At 41.1% G+C, this 17,824-nt stretch overlaps 1 long non-coding RNA gene across 1 annotated transcript; it reads left to right on the top strand.

Annotated features, from left to right (window-relative positions):
• The first annotated feature begins 11,809 nt into the window (after positions 1–11,809).
• LOC128456105 (uncharacterized) lies at positions 11,810–14,919 on the top strand. Its single transcript, XR_008341790.1, has 3 exons — positions 11,810–12,006; positions 14,022–14,166; positions 14,261–14,919. It is a non-coding gene; the product is annotated as an uncharacterized LOC128456105 (long non-coding RNA).
• Positions 14,920–17,824: the final 2,905 nt, after the last annotated feature.

Here is a 17,824-nt window from a genome sequence, read left to right as displayed (position 1 = left end):
CACAGTGTAAATACCTTCATAGCTATATTAACAAAAGCACAGAGGACCAAGACAAATGATGTGCTTGGAAGCAGAGTGTGCGTGTGTGTTTAATGCGCACGCAGAGGAAATGAGTAGTGGGTAGCTGTGTGATATGTGAGGGACGCAGAACTGTAGCCATTAAAATCTTTTTATTGTTTGCTGTCAGTTGTTAGTGTTAATGATGGAAACTCCATTGCCTTGTGGACCAAGTGCCTGCTACTACTTACTACGTTAAGTTTGTCTGCTCATGATTTGCCTCACACACGGAAGTCGAGTTTAAATGAAAGTTTTCCTCTGACGCCTCTGATGAAGAAATCCATTTGGTCTGTTCTACACAACTGTGTGGGTGCGGGAAAAAAAACCCTCCAGAGGTATAAACCGTTTACAGAACATGGAGAGTATGATGCCTTGTGATGTGGTTGAAACTGTGATGTTAGGGTTAGGGTTAGGGTTAGGGTTTTTTCAATTTATCTTGAGTATATGGTGCAATGCTTGTTAATATATAATGTGTCCTTTCTGCTGACCACATTTGAACTGGGTCTCTTCCTCATATTAGGGTCTCACAGCTGAAGATAGCAAATCAGCATATTCGATAACCCTTACCCATCACTTTGGGGAGATCATCTGGAATCACATCTGAGTGATTTTAAGAGATTATTCAATGGCCCCTACATTTATTCCTGATACAGAGAGAGAAACTCAATGAACTCCCCTGAGTACAAGAGAAAAGGCAAAATGGACAGAAAAAATGAGTTTTAAAAGATGATTTAATGTTATATATTAGAGAGAACTGTTGCCAATGAACACACTTGACACTTGTGCATATATCTATCGGCAAACAGTATATTTTTTATTGAATATACATCATCAGAATGACAAAACAATTGACAATAGCTCTACCACTGAATATTAATGTCATGTAATGTAATGAAGTTCATGGTATTAGTAGAGTTTAGAGCTTCACAGTGCACAAACAACCCACCACAGCTACTACGTCCGACTGTACAGTAACCTATGTGTGCAGTAAAATGTTACCATTTTGTTATTATATATGTTCTGTGACAACACTGAAGAGTGATTTTTGTGCACAATAAGTTCTCTGCAGGCTTACAGTGCGTTTTGAGATAACACGAGGATCAAGCTCCTGCAGCATTAGGAATAAGTCGGGTGACTTGTTGTTGTTGTTGAGCCGACCTGCAGGTCACAGAGAGACAGCCAGGCTTCACAGGTCTCTGGTCGTCATGCCCGGGCTCTGACTGCCACCCCCCAACTCACATCACAGTAATTGTGTTACGACCTCAACTCTGCCCGACTGAGAGGATGAGCATATTTTTCAGAGTGCACCAAAGCACAATGCTGTCAGACTCTCATCTATAGATGTATGAGCCGGACCCGTGGGCCTTTTTTTTTTGTGGAAAGATTCTACATCAGTCTGCAGATTTGGTCGTTTACTCTGTATCAATCATACTAATGTATTACTGCAGGAGACTAACACTACAGTGTGCATGGAGCCTCATCAGCAAAAAACTACTTTTGTGTTATGGAAAATCTAGCAAGTGAAATACCAAGTCTCAAGCTAATGTGCTAATTAATTATTAATATGAATTATCTGCTACTGCTGGTCCTATATGATAACATTTAAAATAATAATGTCTGTGTGTCTATCTGTCTGTCTGTCTGTCTGTATTGGACTCACACATCTCAAGAAACAATTTGTGCGTATTGTTAAGGGCCCAAGGAAGTGCAGTGTTGAATTTGTTGCAATTGGACACATGATACTCATGAAGTGACGTTGTCGATCACAACGTCCAGAGCAGTTCACCAGTTGTGGGTCCGGGTGCTCAGAGTCCAGCTTCACTGAACTTTGAATAAACAGGTGAACTTTGTGCAACAAAAGTGGTGCAGCTTAAGGTGTCTGTGGAAGTCTTCACCTACTGCAGGTCACTTTCACAGCTTCAGACAGAAAGCTGCAACCAGTCCTGCCACAGGCCAAGCAAACCTCTTATTTAAAACAGGCAGATTTAGAATGAGGACTGGAATAGTTTGTGCAATACAGTGACACAACCTTCACTTTCACACACCTTCTAAATTAGTGAGGACAGACAAGAGCTCCGTCATCTATAAAGCACCAGACACACACTCGTCTAGCTGCGGATGTGATCTTGAGGCGCGATGGGGATCAGGCTTTTGTATGCATGGCTATGAGCTCAAATATGCTCATACAATAAAACCACATTGGTTTGGGATTGTGTTTGACAGGCTGTGTTCTTTCAAATTGAATTGTCTGCCTCTCAGTCCCTTTGTAACATTAGGAAAAAGCAGCCATTACTTCCTTTGGCTGAAGTTCTGCAGTAAATCCCAGACAGGACCTATTTATGTGGCTGCTTGTGTTTCACAGACCGAAAAAAACTATAACGCAGATGTCTGGGCTGTTGTTTCTGAGTGACACTTACAGTGTTTTATTAGTTTTTGTCTAGAAAGCGGCGAGACGCTGATTTCTCTGAGGGGCCACAGGCTGTCTGACTTCATAACTTGCTCAAGAGAAGATACTCCAGATCAAAGTGGTTATCATTCACTCACTCACATCCAATTACAGACAGATGCCACCTAATTAGCTTTGTTTCAGTCTTCACAAAATTAACACTGGGCACGTAAATAAAAATACTTTGATGACTGAATTGAAGAGTGGATATTTGACTGAGATTTAGGAAACAGGAAATAGGACTCAAAGTAATTGCTATTAATACTTATGCTGAATGTGTACATTTTAGGCAACGGTTGGTTAACATGTTAGCCAAAACAAAACGAGGAAAATAAGCCACTGTAACTATTCCCCTAAGAGAAGTCAAGAATTGCAACTTTTAAGGTTTGAGTTGCAACGAACTACTTCCAACTAGCAGCTGATTATGAGGTTTAAGTAAAGTGAATGGCTTGAGGCATTAAAATCCTGTTTGCCTCCACGTTAGTGCAATGTGAGCAGGAAAGTCTCTAGTACTAGTTTATGTAGTGGGTTGATCCATATTCTAAATATTCTAAATACTTATTGACCACGTCAGTGTTGCACGAAGTACAAAACCTCTAATGTAAATACAATTTTTTATTGTTTAATGCTATATTTAAAAGGCTACAAAAACATTAAAAAGAAAGTTTTAAGTGTCGAATCGACATCAAAGATTATTCTCATGTTGTTTATCATCAACATCAGTTATCAATCAAGTTGAGCCAAGACATTAAGGTCTTTATAGCATAATAAGTCCTCACTCCCTCACGCTGCTTGTACCTCCCTCTCTTCACGAAGCTGTCACTGCTTATGCTGAGTAATTTCACCACTTTCACCTTCACCTCCCGCTCATTCTAGCTTCTTACCACGATGCTTAACGGTGACATCTCATAGCTTTCGCACTATATGGTCCGTATCGCAGTGAAATGTAGGGCTCTCGAGCGCCTCATTTGTTTCTGTGCTGGAACCTTCACCGCTGCTCAGACTGAAGAGCTGCCTCGGGGGCAGAGCCCATTCCTCCAAATAAAAATGCGACCATTCGTCACAACACACAAGTGTCAGGGACAAAGAGTGTGGCTGTGCTCAGTGGGAGTGCTGCTGCTCAACGATAAGGACGCCATCCCAATGTGTGGAAAAAGGAAGACAGAAGAAGGGATAGTAGTTTGAATGAGGTCATAATTGTTTAACGTGAGCCGAGCTGATGTTTGAGGAGCAAATTTGCTTTAATATACAGCTCTTCCACATGCATCCATTACAAAACTGTTTGGCAGAAGAGGATTAAATAACAATGATTGATTATGAAACTGGCAAATAAATGTTCTCGCTTCAATATCCCGGGAATGTGAGTAAACATACCCATGTAAAATGAGTCCCTATAGCTAATATGGTTTTGCGAGATTTGATATTGTGTTGGAAAACAAACTAAATGTAGTGTTCTCAGACCATTTTACTGATACCCTTGATAAAAGACATTTGCCTCTTTCACTCACATTTTTTTACTCTTGCAAATCTGTTTTATAGAAACCTGACTTTCAGGAGACAGGGTTGTGTGAGCACTGCAGCGTCTCTTGTTAGTTGATAATTCAGGAACTTCCTGTGTTGATCGCACTTTTGTAATAAAAAAACACCACAAATGTCAACAATTTCACAATTTATCAAACTAGCAAAGACACACAGGGAGCTCGGGGCTTTCAGGATCTTTGGAAGTCCCCAATCTCGGAACAGCCGCCAGCTTCGCCCTATTAATTTCTAGTAGACATTTGCTGATACAATGAGGAGTTTCATTGTCCCTTGAAAGAACTAGGGGGAAAAAGAGAAAGACAATGTAGCCTATTTTTATAGCTGTCACAAACATCTTTGCTATTGATTCATCCAGATGAACAGATCAGGCAGCTCTCGAGGCAAATGCGCAGCAGGGTTGCATCGTAAGTCATGTTTTAATAAAGTCTTCAGAGTTGTAATATAATGAAGATGAAGCAGTCGTTGCAGCCGTCACATTATGATCCATGTGTACTGTGGGAATCATATTGTTGAACCTGATGATGAGGATTTAAGATCCAGGGATTTGATAGTCAAACATCTGGGTATCGTCTCATTACTGCTGTTGTTTACCGGATTTTGTATTAGTGCAGCCATCTTGTTGTGAATGTGGGTAGACACATAAGCTGTCTTTAGCAAGAGGCCAATATAACTTGTATCTGCTCCATATCTGTGCACGTACCTGCTCACATATAATTGTGGAATATGCTGTAATTGTACCAAAATCAGGTGTTATTAGTATGACATTCAATATTCTCTGTTAATATTTGCCCGGTGATGAAGGAATTAGGAGCTGATCTGGCTTGTCAGTGACATGGAGCAGTGTGCCATGTTTCTTAGCAGCTTGTACAGGCCGTAGGCTCATGTGGGATGAGCAGGGATAAAGGGTTAGAGAAGCATACCAGGGCAAATTTATTACTCGAATGGTCACAGTTGACAGGCCACCATTGCCTTAAGTATGTTTTGAGTGTACAGTATCTGTGTGTGTGTGTGTGTGTGTGTGTGTTTGTGTGTGTACAGTATGTGATCTTTATACATTTGCTCTGTGTATGCATGAGTCACTTTTGTTTGAGGCAAAGCAGAAGATGAAAGCATCATAACAGTGTTGCTTCTCCATCCATGGAAAAGAGTTTGGGCGAGCACTCCGGATACTGACAGATTCGGGGTTGGCTTGACATTGTCAGACGTCTGTGGGTTAACGCTAATGAAACGGAGGCTTCCGCAGCTTCTGTCCTTTCTGAACGGGCGAGAACTTTGAGATGGAATATTCAGTGGGGGAAACTTAATGTGATTTGTCTTGGCTGCTTTCCACGTGTCTTCGACGAGGATGTTCGTGCTGCTATGACGCTGCAAAGCCTTAGGTGTTTACATTTGGTTTGGAATGTGTGGTTTTCCGTTCTGGTTTGTGCTCTGGATGGAGGAGGTTCAACAGGTCTACCTCCTTTATAAAGGCAAAGAGGAATTACTATTATGATTGTTGTCACAGTCACTGTTTATTGCTTGTGACTTTGCAGACAAGAGAGACATGATAAGTCTCGCTGCATTTGTATAATCTATATATGGGGCATTTTTTGTGTATCTGTGTGTGTGTGTGTGTGTTGGAGAAAATATAGAGTATAGTAGTATAGAACACAGAGAGTAGGCAGATTTTGTGGAATTAGTGGTATGGTTTTTGTGGTCTTTGAGATATAATGCTGACAAATGTGGCTTATTAGATTATCTCTCTCTCTCTCTCTCAAACACACACACACACAGACACACACACACACATAAACAGTTTAAACTGTCTTTGTACAACTGGGTGATTATCCAGGAGTTTTTTTGCTTGTAATGTTGTTTGATTCTAATAAAGTCTCTATTTCAAATTTTACCCAATGTCCTCAATCTTCCTTTATATGACTTTGAAATTCTGCAGCAACAATACAAATCAAAATAAGATAATATAAGGCACTGTGGATGCTTTTCATATGTTAAAAGTCCCACTCCAGTCCTTCATCAAACCCCTTAAAGCCTTATTTTCTCCTAAAATGTACATATACAAAAGGTTTGTCATGAAAAAAAATCCCCTTGTAAATTGAAAATTCAGAAAAAAAGGATTTCTTCACGTCTCTGTCCTTATTTCTTGACTGGGTTCTCTGAAAATGCTCATGTGCTCATTATCATCTGAGTTAGTCTCAGCTCCTCGAAAGAACGTTTATCTTTCTGCGGGGCAAGTTCCCCTGAATTAAAAAAAACATTATGTGGAACATCTGATATAGACTAAAAAAACAAGCTCCGAGGTTGCAAAAGGAGGAACAGTGTAGTTTTTTGCAGTAAAGTATGAGACGATACAGAAATTCAATAAGGTTAAGTGCACAGGCGCTGCCACCAACCCATTCTCTTGCTTACATGGAAGTTGGGCCTAATGGTCTTAATGGAATCCAAAAGCAAACTAAACGTTGGTACACAGATTCTCCTCAGATAGCCCCTCTATAGCTCCATCAAAACACCACCAGCAGCAGCAGCAGCACATAAAAGGTAAATATATTTATACCGTGTCCTTTAAAATAACCAATTTGTCTTAATGAACAATAAAACATGCGAAAACTTCAACAAAAGGATTCCATCAAATGCAGTAATGGATTTTGTGTTTATTTATTTTGTGCATTGTGTTTATTTGACTGGTGACCTTCCCGGCCTTCAAAGAGCATAGCTGCCTGGGTTTCAATTCAGATATGTACCATCCTGTCTCCAAGGAGTGTCAAACATAGATTCCTTGTGTGAGTCTTGATCGCCTGGACTGGTTCATATTTTTATTCCATTTCCTGTGGCAATACCTCTCTGACATTGTGAGTGTCACATGGGACATGTCACAGGATGAAAATAATTACTCCCCTTGACCTTCCTTGTCCTCTCAGCATATTATATACTGTCACTTGAGAGGAGATTCAGCCTCTGCCTCTCTGGCAAGAGGGAACCTGCACAGCGATAGGATGGAATAATCACATTGTGGCGGTATATGAAGGCAGAAGACGTGCACTGGAAAGAAGGGTGTGATCTCTTTGGAAGCAGGATGCACGAGGATGGGGATGCATAAAGCTTACTCTTAGAATATAAACATAACAACTCATACACTTTGATGCATAATAAACAGATGAATAGGGATGATGCAGCCTTTGCAACTGCTCACTGTCATGAGACATTGCTGTGGATATATAAATTATTTGTGGTTGCCTGCTACATAAAAGCTGCTTTAAATGCCAGGTTTAAAGTTTTTTCTGTCTTTTTTGGGGCAGAATGGTAATGATCGATTATTATTCAGTCCCCGCTCTAAAATGGTGAAATAGCTCCATAACTTGGATGGATTGTTACGGAAATCTGTGGAGATATTTATGGTTCCCAAGCACAAAAAGGATTGTGATCACCTTTTCCTCTAGCGCCACCATACAAATTGAATTTTGTCCACTTTTGTTTTGTGCAAGTGGCCACCTATTTGATTCTCACTCAAGACACTGATGTACCTATACAGCTCGTAGACCCAAAAAGAAAGCCAAAGCCTGCCTCCTCAGTGATAGTGGATGGGACATGTCGGATACAATTTTCTGAAATATGGTTTCTGTCTGATGTTTCTCCTAGTGCTTCACTTCTGGATAGTGGTAGGAAGAGGAGACCGTCGTCCATCTTTATATGATGTAATGGAGCATCTAGAATGACTAGAGACTCCTGGTACTGTTATCTCTTACAGCAGTGTGATAGAATAAGATAAGATATGATGAATCACACAATCATTCTAACAAAAGCAAAGTATCCCATGGGTTCTTATCATGGTATTCGTCAGTATCCCTTCAACCTATAAACATATAGTCATTAGAAACATTGCTGCTATACTGGGGATTAATACATTGGATATTATTACAGTAAAAATGACTGTACGTCTGTCGAAGGCTCGGAACAAATAGCTCTCCATTAAAGAGCTTTTACCTGCGATGAATAAAAGACTTTCCATCTGAACAGCTGTGAAAGGACGTCAGAGAATGAGGTAGAGAGTTTGTGTTTTCAGAAAAATGTCGGCACTCTTGTGTACAGGACCAATAAAAGGACCACGCACCTGGGTGAAAATGCTTCAGGCCCTCTTACTCCTGCTGTGAGGTGACATTTTAGCTCAAAGACCACTTGAGATCCCTGGAGAATGCTTTGACGAGTTGTTGGGCCTTTGTGCCGCCGGGAACTTCTGCTTTGTTGGCTAAGGTGCTCAGATGATTCACTTGTTTTGTGGGAAATCTCATTATCAACCAGATGCTCATGGAATTTATAACAAATTTTTATGTGAAGGCATCAAAATAACTTACTGCTGTATATAAACATTATAACAAGGGATGTTAAATGTAATCAGTGACAAATCAACAAACAAATTGCAATTTCTTCTTGGCTTTTTGTAATAGCTGCTTCTGCTGTAGTTACGGAATTGATTAGCAACACGACTCAGTGTGAACGGGTTCCCGGTCATTCATGGGGTCTGACAAGCTGATGGAGAAAAGAATGCATCCAGGTAGTCGTGCTGATGGAGAAGTGGGGACAGGCACGTAGAAAGTCATGAAAGCAAAGCTACATTGTGACTCACCTCACATTTACGCAGCACCCTGCAGTTTACGGAAGTAATCACACCAAGACCCCCACCTCACTAAAGAACTAAGAAGAAGAAACCAGCACAAGGGGGTCCTTCTTTCAAAAGAATGGAACATTTCATTAGTGCATTTCAGTAGCTTAGCAACTAACTAACTAAGAAGTGAAATAACATCTCGTTTGTGTGACAGGGTGGGATGCATGGGACATTATTTGGCAGCTTGGATACACACAGGAATGTCTACAAATACAATACAATACACAAAATGGAAAGATAGATAGATAGATAGATAGATAGATAGATAGATAGATAGATAGATAGATAGATGGACGAAGAAAGGTGAGGCTGTTAGTCGACCTTCCTTCAGAAGTCATAATCAAGATGCCACGTTTAGTCCTCTTTGAGAAACGCATGCAATTAGGTTTGGGTTTCTCTGCTCCCAAGAATCCAGCCTGCAGCACTGACTCGTCCTTAATTAAATTTAGCTCGGTGAATTTGGACCTACTGAGTTGGGTGTGACATTGAATTACCTTGAACTAAGTTCATTCACCAAATACGAAAAAATATTCTCTTTACTAATTTACATGATAATATTATAGCTATTGGGGTTTTGCTGTGATTTTGTACTTAACATGTAGCCTCCAGTTTCTCCTTTGATAATAATAAAACTCTCACAATATATATGTTCTCTTGTCTTTGATATATTTCCTGGACTTGAAACTGTAGTGAAGTTCAGTTTTGATTTTGTCTATTTTTGCTGAATACCATGCATCATATGGGGGAAAATAGGACAGATGCTCATTCTCTTGATGATTAGTCTCTGCAGCAGGACTCACTGCTGCTGTAAGGTCATGTTAAACAACTCAACAACCATTATCACAGTAGGATCACTTCTTGATTTCATAATTAGTTGGTTTTATGCAGACTTCTGCATAATATTTTGGGAGGATGATAAAAAACATTGTTTAACTCAACATGTTACCACTAAAAAGTGCGTCAGGAACTTCTGTGCCCAAAAACTTCCACTTAAAACACTAATATGTTTAGAGGTTCGCACCTTTTATATAAATGCTCTTCCTCAAGAGATTTAAGCTCTAGAAAATTTGTGAATGCCACAAATTCTCTTAAATCCTTAAAATGTTACGTAAGAATGAATCTGCTCATTTATCTAGTTCTGGCATGAGGTCCATTGGCTTGAGTTGGAAGTATTTTCCGACAGTGTTTGCTTCCCATCTCTCAGATGATCGACAAATGGACTCACACATTCAGCACACACACTCAGAAAATAAGTGCTGGAGAGAAGAGTGGTTGACAACAGCGAGACGACCACCTTCAACTCACAACAAAGGCCCGGCAGAGCTGTGAAAAGGAAATGGGGCAGGTCAGGGTGATTGGTCAGCGACTCTCCCATCAGCCCTTACTTGAAAGACAGGATGGAAAAATGGACAGAGCCGCGAGAGCCATGGAAACGGAGACATGAGTGAGTGTTAATGCACGTTAGCAGTTCCACGATAAAGAGGGATGCATATGGTTATTATTACCAAACGGCTAAAAGCCTACCTCAGAAAAGAGTGAGGTCTCTTATTTTACAAACCTACCACTTTAAAATCCATTAACCTCTTAAGAAACGGGTGAAAATCGCCTAAAACGCCTGTTTGAGGACACCCAAATTAAATTGAAAGCTGTTCTTGAACCATTTGGAGTACATGCATGATCTTGGTCTCTTTTTAAAGGTAACATTCTGATCTTCCCTACCCAATAGTCAGAATAACTATAAGTGCTACTTGCATTGAGTAATAGCAGTTGGCACACAGTGAGGTAGAAGGTTTTTATTTTCGCCTGAATATTTTTGGTAAACAGATGCCTGCTGCTGACTATAGCTGGGACTTATGAGCTGGAAAACCCAATGGGACCCTAGCATGAAGCCTTGACTAGCTCAAGTTCAAATTTGAACACAATACCAAAGAAAATGAATATTTTACAGATGTTTTACTAAGGGCATGTCTGGGTGTTTTCCAAAAAGGCCATTTGGAGGCTCCAAAGGACCCTTGGTACCCATGGTAACCAAATAGGCTAAAAAGGCTACTTTTACACTAAAAATCATACTTTTATATAAAAGAGACAAAACTGGTCATATGGTTAAAAATGTATTCAAATATACATCTTTCAAATTTTTGGATACATGCCAGCCATTGTAGCAGTCACGACTGCAGGAGGAGGCTTGTGGAGGACTTTGTAGTGCCCTATCAGGATGTCAGCACCCATGAACCTCGATGGACCTATGTGGGAAAAGAAAAATTAGTCGGGAGCTATTAGAAGAGCTGTACAGAGGCACCACACCCACACCTATATGCATATCTGTTCACATTCATCTCGACACACAAAGGCACACTCACCTCTCCACCATCTATATGCACATTCTAATTCTCAAACAAAGACAACTATTATCTCTCCCACATCTAAATCCACACCTTTTACTAATCAACAGCAAATCCTAAAAAAACACACGAACACACACACACACAGTAATTTAGTTATTTATTATAATAAAATACGTACTTGTCAAGAGTAATGTCTCGTCCTTCCTGAAACATGGCGTCTGCCTCGTAGTCAAACGACGTGTCGCTGTCTTCCTCTGATACGTCATCATCAGACTTGTCGCTGTCACGCCGATAACACAGATCCCTTTGCTTGTTCGGTCATCAAGTTTCATTTCTCTAAACGTTTCTCCATAGTGTAGCTTCAAAACGCTCCATAGCAAGACTGAATTCTGCACACGGATCTCACAGCAACGCCCCCGAACTTTTACGCACCGATCTCAAAACCAGTGCTCACTTACTGTTACGCATGGAGATGAGATGCTCTGGAAGCACGTGTTCACTGTTGTGCAGTGACTTGCTGTGTGTTGATAGTTCTCTATCAGGTCGCGGAGGACATGTACTTCCTGGAAAATGTAATTGGCTAAACGATAAGTCAGTCATAACAAAAATCGACTGCAGTTGGCTGAGCCTCGCCACGTCAGAAGAAGGGCGCGCACTGTCTGTAAACGAGGGCTCTCGTTGGCTTTTGCCGAATGTGGACAACCCCTGCCTTCTCCAATTGGGTCGAATGAGCTGTCCATCTAAAGGTTAGAGTGCACCCTCCATTTTGAAATCCATTGAGCCGCTGTGTTTACTTTCTAACAGAAGTTACGACGGAAAAAAAGTCAAAGTTGGCACTTAGCTGCTGGCTACTCTATGGAGTGATTATGTTACTGGATTCGATCGTCTGGACCTTTATCAATGTACCAACACCGTTTTTGTTGGAATGTTATTGATCTGTGGATTAATATCATGCTTCTTAGGTGAGTGACGTCGACTGTCTTAATAATTTTTTTTGGTAAGTTGTCTGACTGTTACGTTGATTGTATCGGCTGTGGTGATCGGATCTTTAAATGGTTTACATCAGTGGAATCAGAAGAATCTTAGCTTTCTACATTAGTACTACATTACATGCATTAGTACCTAGCTGTACGACACAGTTCTTTAAATACAAATGTTTGACGCTGATCGATAAAAAAACACACCTTGCGTCCCGAATACGGGACGCGATTGCATAAGGAGTTAAGGAGCACTCGCATATCCTCCATAGATAATAGTTGTACTCAAATATCATCAAATACGTATTTCTCAAAGATGGTTTCTGTAATTTTATGTTGGTTGTTATCGTACTGATTCATGTTTAATCGTCATTTTCTTCAGAGAAGTTTTGTTTTGATTAGTTATTTGATGCAATAAAAAAAGGGGCGGGACATCACAAGTGTCAGCTGAGATTGGCTCCTGATTGGTTGGGGGGGACCTTAATATTACAGCTCCCCTCCATGGTCATTATCCTGCATCTGGCATATTTTGGCTTTATTTTATATAATGGAAGGAGGTAAATATGTTCAGTCCAGGACAAAGAAGGGGGCGGTTGAGAGGAGGGAAAAGTGACACGTCTGTGAAGAATATTTTAATTTCTATATTTTGCGCTCCAATTTTGTATTTGAAAGTTTCCACTTGATACAAATATGGCACTAACAATGCTTTTGCGTTGGGATGTTAGTCAATCTGCACCTCATAAAACCCAGACTTCACTACTTACCTTCCTTCTCTCTGCTCATCCCTCTCTGAGCTCTATCTCTGTACGTTCCCTCTCAGTCAACTGAGGTAAACAAACACCACACTTAAACACTGTAATAAATACTGTCTAGTTATCAGTGACAGTTCAGTCCTTTACAACCACATTACAACAACCTAAATGCATCTGACTCATTCTAACTTGAGCAGGTTTATTGTGAAAGGGTCTCAATGAGTCCCGGTGTGTGTACCAAGAGCCGGCATGTTGTGAGAGCCACAGAAAAGTTAGCGGTACTCAGACATAAAGTGTGTAGATGAGCTCAGGTTGCAGAATGATAGCTATACTGGAAGGGAGAAGAGCGGGGATAGGAGCTGAGCTAATCCAGCTTGGACCTAAGAGAGAAGGGACTGAACGTCTGACTGGGCAAGCCACCAAGGCGTTGGAGTAGATGATTGATTGGTTAAATTGATTACTCTTTTTTGCTATGGAGGGCCACCACAGAGAAATGCTTTCAGCAGAAGCTCTGAGAAGATACCGGCAAAACCAAGCTGCCAAAACCTTGGAGGTTATCTTACAGTTAAGACAGTTTTCCAGTGCAAAAACTAATGTGTGTTGTAATATCGGGACGGTGGACAGTGGGGGTCAGACAATTAATTGTGAAATGCAGTTAACCATGGATTTCAGCAATCCACCAAGGAGGCTGACTACATATATTTTTACTCTCATTTGGCTAATAATAGTATTTTTTTGGGGACCCAACATGCAACATGGATCCCTGGAGGCAAAAGTCTGCATAGAAGTCAGTATCAACAAGCATCTCTGTGCTCCCTCATCAATGACATGGGAGCATAGAGATTCTCAGATGGCTACTACAGGGAGCTTGCAGAGACTGTTGGTAAAGTGACAAAACTGTTGTGTTTGTGTTTACTCTTCTTTGCCTTTTTCCAGCTGGGTGGTTGCAAAGACCAAAAGCATTACAGCGGCTTTCAAATATCTGAGGCCCTTAAAGTCAATACCCACACTTGGCCCTACCTGAATGCTTCTGATCCATGAGAAAGGAAAATCTATGTTTGCAGACCACCCTTGTTACAGAGACAAAAGTAACATTGTCTTATAATGTTGCAGCCAATACTGAGGGAGTCCCACTGTGCAAGAAATAATACTGTATTGGTTAAGGTTCAGACATTCCCGAAATAAGGGCTGGATTAGCACATACATGCACTTGAAAGAGCCTCCATCTAAAAAGCTTTGCTTGCTCAGGAAATGGACCCATCGTGCTATAGCTCCTACGTCAGATGACTCTGACGTGTTTCCGATGACGGAAGTGTGGATCTGTTTCCCCAGTGAGTTCCATCACTCGTTTTACTTCAGCACACCACTGAGAGCCTGAGCGCTGAGCGAGTGGGTGAGTTTCAATGTAGGGTTGCCAGCTTTCCAGATAAAATAGTGGTGTCTACCAAAGGTGTGACAATGTGACTCCCTCTTTCATGTCTCAGCAGATGTCTCACAGGGGAAGGAGGTTTTGAGAAGGCCTGAGGACAGGAGGGCTTCGCACAAACCTGCAAATGATACAGACAGGTGACCTTTGGTAATTTCATCATGCTAACAGGACATCTCCACGGGGAGAGGGAGCAAGTGCATTAGGGTCACGGCTGTCGCCATCAGAGACGTGATGTGAGGAAAAGGCTGACTAATGGGCAGATCGATAATTTTGAAAAGGACATTTCAAGGTCATTAAATGTTCATGGGTGGTGACACTGGAGCTCAATCAGTCAGGGAACACCAAGGCTAGAAACATAATTAGTGACAGAATTCTTATGTTCCAGTTTGAACTTTAATTACATTTTGAAATTCTTAATTTTTGCATTAATTAGGTCACACTGCATTTATTGTTCCCAAAAGGTTTTAAATTGAGTTGTCATGAGATTGTCTGCAAAAGCTAATTTATTTCAGAAAGTTTTTTTTTTCTTTAAGTCCAAGTTATTGTCATGAGTCTAGGGCCTAGACTCTAGACCTTAAACTCTTTTTTGTAGTCTTTTGATTATGGACTCTTTTTGTTTATTGACTTTTACCTGTGTTTTCCTTGTGTTTAGATTTGTGTTCATTTTGTGTGTCCAAGTTTACTCCTTACTTCCTGTCAGGGGCGTCGTTAGGCCTGTTTTAGGGGGGCTGAAGCCCCCCTAAAATGTGCTTCAGCCCCCCAAAATAATTATTGTGATTTTTTTTTTTTTAATTAAACTATTGTTTTACACATGGACAAGTTATTTAAAACTCTAACATGCTACATATAATTTTAAATTGACTTCAGTGCCATGAACATGTCTTCTGATCTGATATTGACCTCAACCATGAATAAATTGAAATAAATGTGTATATATACAGTAAATATATAAATGATAATGACTTGTGTGTGTGTGTGTGCGTGCGTGTATGTGTGTATGCGTGTGTGTGTGTGTGTGTGTGTGTGTGTGTGTGTGTGCATGTGTGTGTGTGCGTGAGTGTGTGTGCGTGTCAGATGGGCGTGGTCAGTGTGATGGGTGGGCCCTCAGATGAGATGATAGTATTATTATTGTATTGTTGTCATAATTAATATATAGATTTGACCAAATGTAAAAAAGTTAAGAAACATTGTTTGTCTATGCTCTGCTGTGTTCATATGAATAGTAGCAAACTAAATGAATCACACTGATTTGTTTCACTCCAACACTGTGTTAATTGATCAATGAATCCTGTATCTATATTCAGAAAGACAGAGGTACATGTTACTCTACTAGTTATTTTTATTCAAAAAGTTTAACATATTTACAACACATCATTAGATCATTTCAAATATGTACAAAGGGGGACAGGGGAGGGGTTTGTTTTGAGGAGTAGAAAAAGGGTGAGGGTGGGGGCTTCTCCACCTCTTCTCTCTCCTCCAGCTCATCTCGGCCTCCTCCTTTCTGTAGCTCAGTCCCATAGTTGGAGTTTTCTCCTGCTGCAGTTTTGTCTCCTTTCGGCCCTGAAGCAAGCACCTTCTCGTTCTCCTTCTCCATGTTGACCTCCACCTCACTGCTCACTTGTGCAGACTTGCTTCCAGAATTTTAGCCTTGGCCTGACAGTCAGTGAGCTCGGCCAAGCAGTCAACATAGGCCCTGAGGCGAGCGCGCCGTTTCTTCACCTCCTTCGTTATGACAACATATTTGTCTTTCAGCTGGTTTTCCAGCTGCTCCACCTTCTCCGTCAGGGCCTGGATCTCATTCTCCTTCTCCTTCTCCGTCTCCATCTCCCTCTGGGTCTCAGTCTCAATCTTAATCTCCTTCTCCTTCTCCTTCTCCTTCTCCTTCTCCTTCTCCGTCTCCTTCTCCTTCTCCTCCTCCTTCTCCTTCTCCACCGCCATCTTTATGATATCATCTCTGTCTTTAAGATGGTTTTCCAGCCGCCACACCTCCTCCTTAAGAATCAAAATGTTCCTGTTGGCTCGGAGGATTTCGACATTGTAGATCGTCACAAGTTTCTCCTTCTCCTTGTCCTTCTCCTTGTCCTTGTACTTCTCCTTCTCCTTCTCCTTCTCCTTCTCCTTCTCCTTCTCTTTCTCCTTCTCCTTCTCCTTCTCTTTCTCTTTCTCTTTCTCCTTCTCCTTCTCCTTCTCCTTCTCTTTCTCTTTCTCCTTCTCTTTCTCCTTCTCCTTCTCCTTCTCCTTCTCCTTCTCCACCTCCACCTCACTACTACTACATCCTGTATCAGGCTGAGGTGGCTCCTGGTGCAGCCTTGCTTCCATAAGCTTAACCTTGGCCTGACAGTCAGTTAGCTCAGCAAGGCAGTCAAGATAGGCCCTGAGGCGAGCGCGCCGTTTCTTCACCTCCTTCGCTATGACAACATCTTTCTCTTTCAGCTGGTTTTCCAGCTGCTCCACCTTCTCCGTCAGGGCCTGGATCTCATTCTCCTTCTCGGTCTCGGTCTCAATCTCCTTCCTCTTCTCCTTCTCCTTCTCTTTCTCTTTCTCTTTCTCCTTCTCCTTCTCCTTCTCCTTCTCCTTCTCCACCGCCATCTTTATGAACTCATCTCTGTCTTGAAGCTGGTCTTGCAGCTGCCACACCTCATCCTTAAGAGCATTGATCTTCCTGTAGGCTGTGAGGAGTTCATCATTGAGGATCTTCAGAATATCTGGTTTCTCCATGGTTCACTACAGAGAGTAGATCTATCTTTTGAAGAAGCTGTTGGATGAGTGGATGCACTATTTTCCGAAGAAGTTTCTGCTCTTGTCTGGAACTTGAAGTCAAAAGGCTTTATGTCTGCAGGTGACAGGATGAAATAGTGTGTAAGATTTAGGTGAATTTGATCTATCAAACATTCAATATAAAACAATTGACACAGATAGAGAGACACACGCAGAGAGAATGAGAGAGAGAGAGAGAGACAGACTGGCTGGTTTAGGCGAGAGATTGAGAGAGAGAGAGCGAGAGAGATTGAGAGAGAGAAGAGAGAGAGAGAGAGAGAGAGAGAGAGAGAGAGAGAGAGAGAGAGAGAGAGAGAGAGAGACTCCCCTCCTGCTACGTGTGTATCTGGTTGCCATGGAAACTCAACTGAATGCAACTGCTCTCTCCTCACTGGGAAGAGAGAAATCTAAACTCTGAGTGCACCACTCAAACAACTATAATTCAGAAACTATAAGTCCTATCTGTGAAATAAAGACATCGTGAGAATTCCAAGACTTTGCCGGTCACACAGATAAATTTGAAATTTGTGAGAGTAAAAAAATGGGGCCGTGTGAGCAAGTTATGCAAGTTGATGCTCCTTCCAGAAAAGCTTTCTCTGAAATAATTGTTTTTTTCCTTAAAGGAGCTACACACCTCATGTAATGTGCTCCTAGCAATAACTTAAGCTTCCGTCAACTTGTCCTTCAACACATTCAAACTACACATTAACCAAAAAATCACCAGTAAATGTTTTTGGAAATAAAATTTCCCTCATCAATCACCATGGCACCAAGCCCCTTTGATTTGAATTTTAATCTGAATTTGATTGGCAGTGATGGAAGCTGTTGTTTTTTTTACTTTATCTTAAATACTAAAGTTAAACAC

This window comes from Pleuronectes platessa, chromosome 14 (genome assembly GCF_947347685.1).
Source record: "Pleuronectes platessa chromosome 14, fPlePla1.1, whole genome shotgun sequence".
NCBI lineage: Eukaryota > Metazoa > Chordata > Actinopteri > Pleuronectiformes > Pleuronectidae > Pleuronectes > Pleuronectes platessa.
This window is presented reverse-complemented; position numbering and strand designations above follow the sequence as displayed.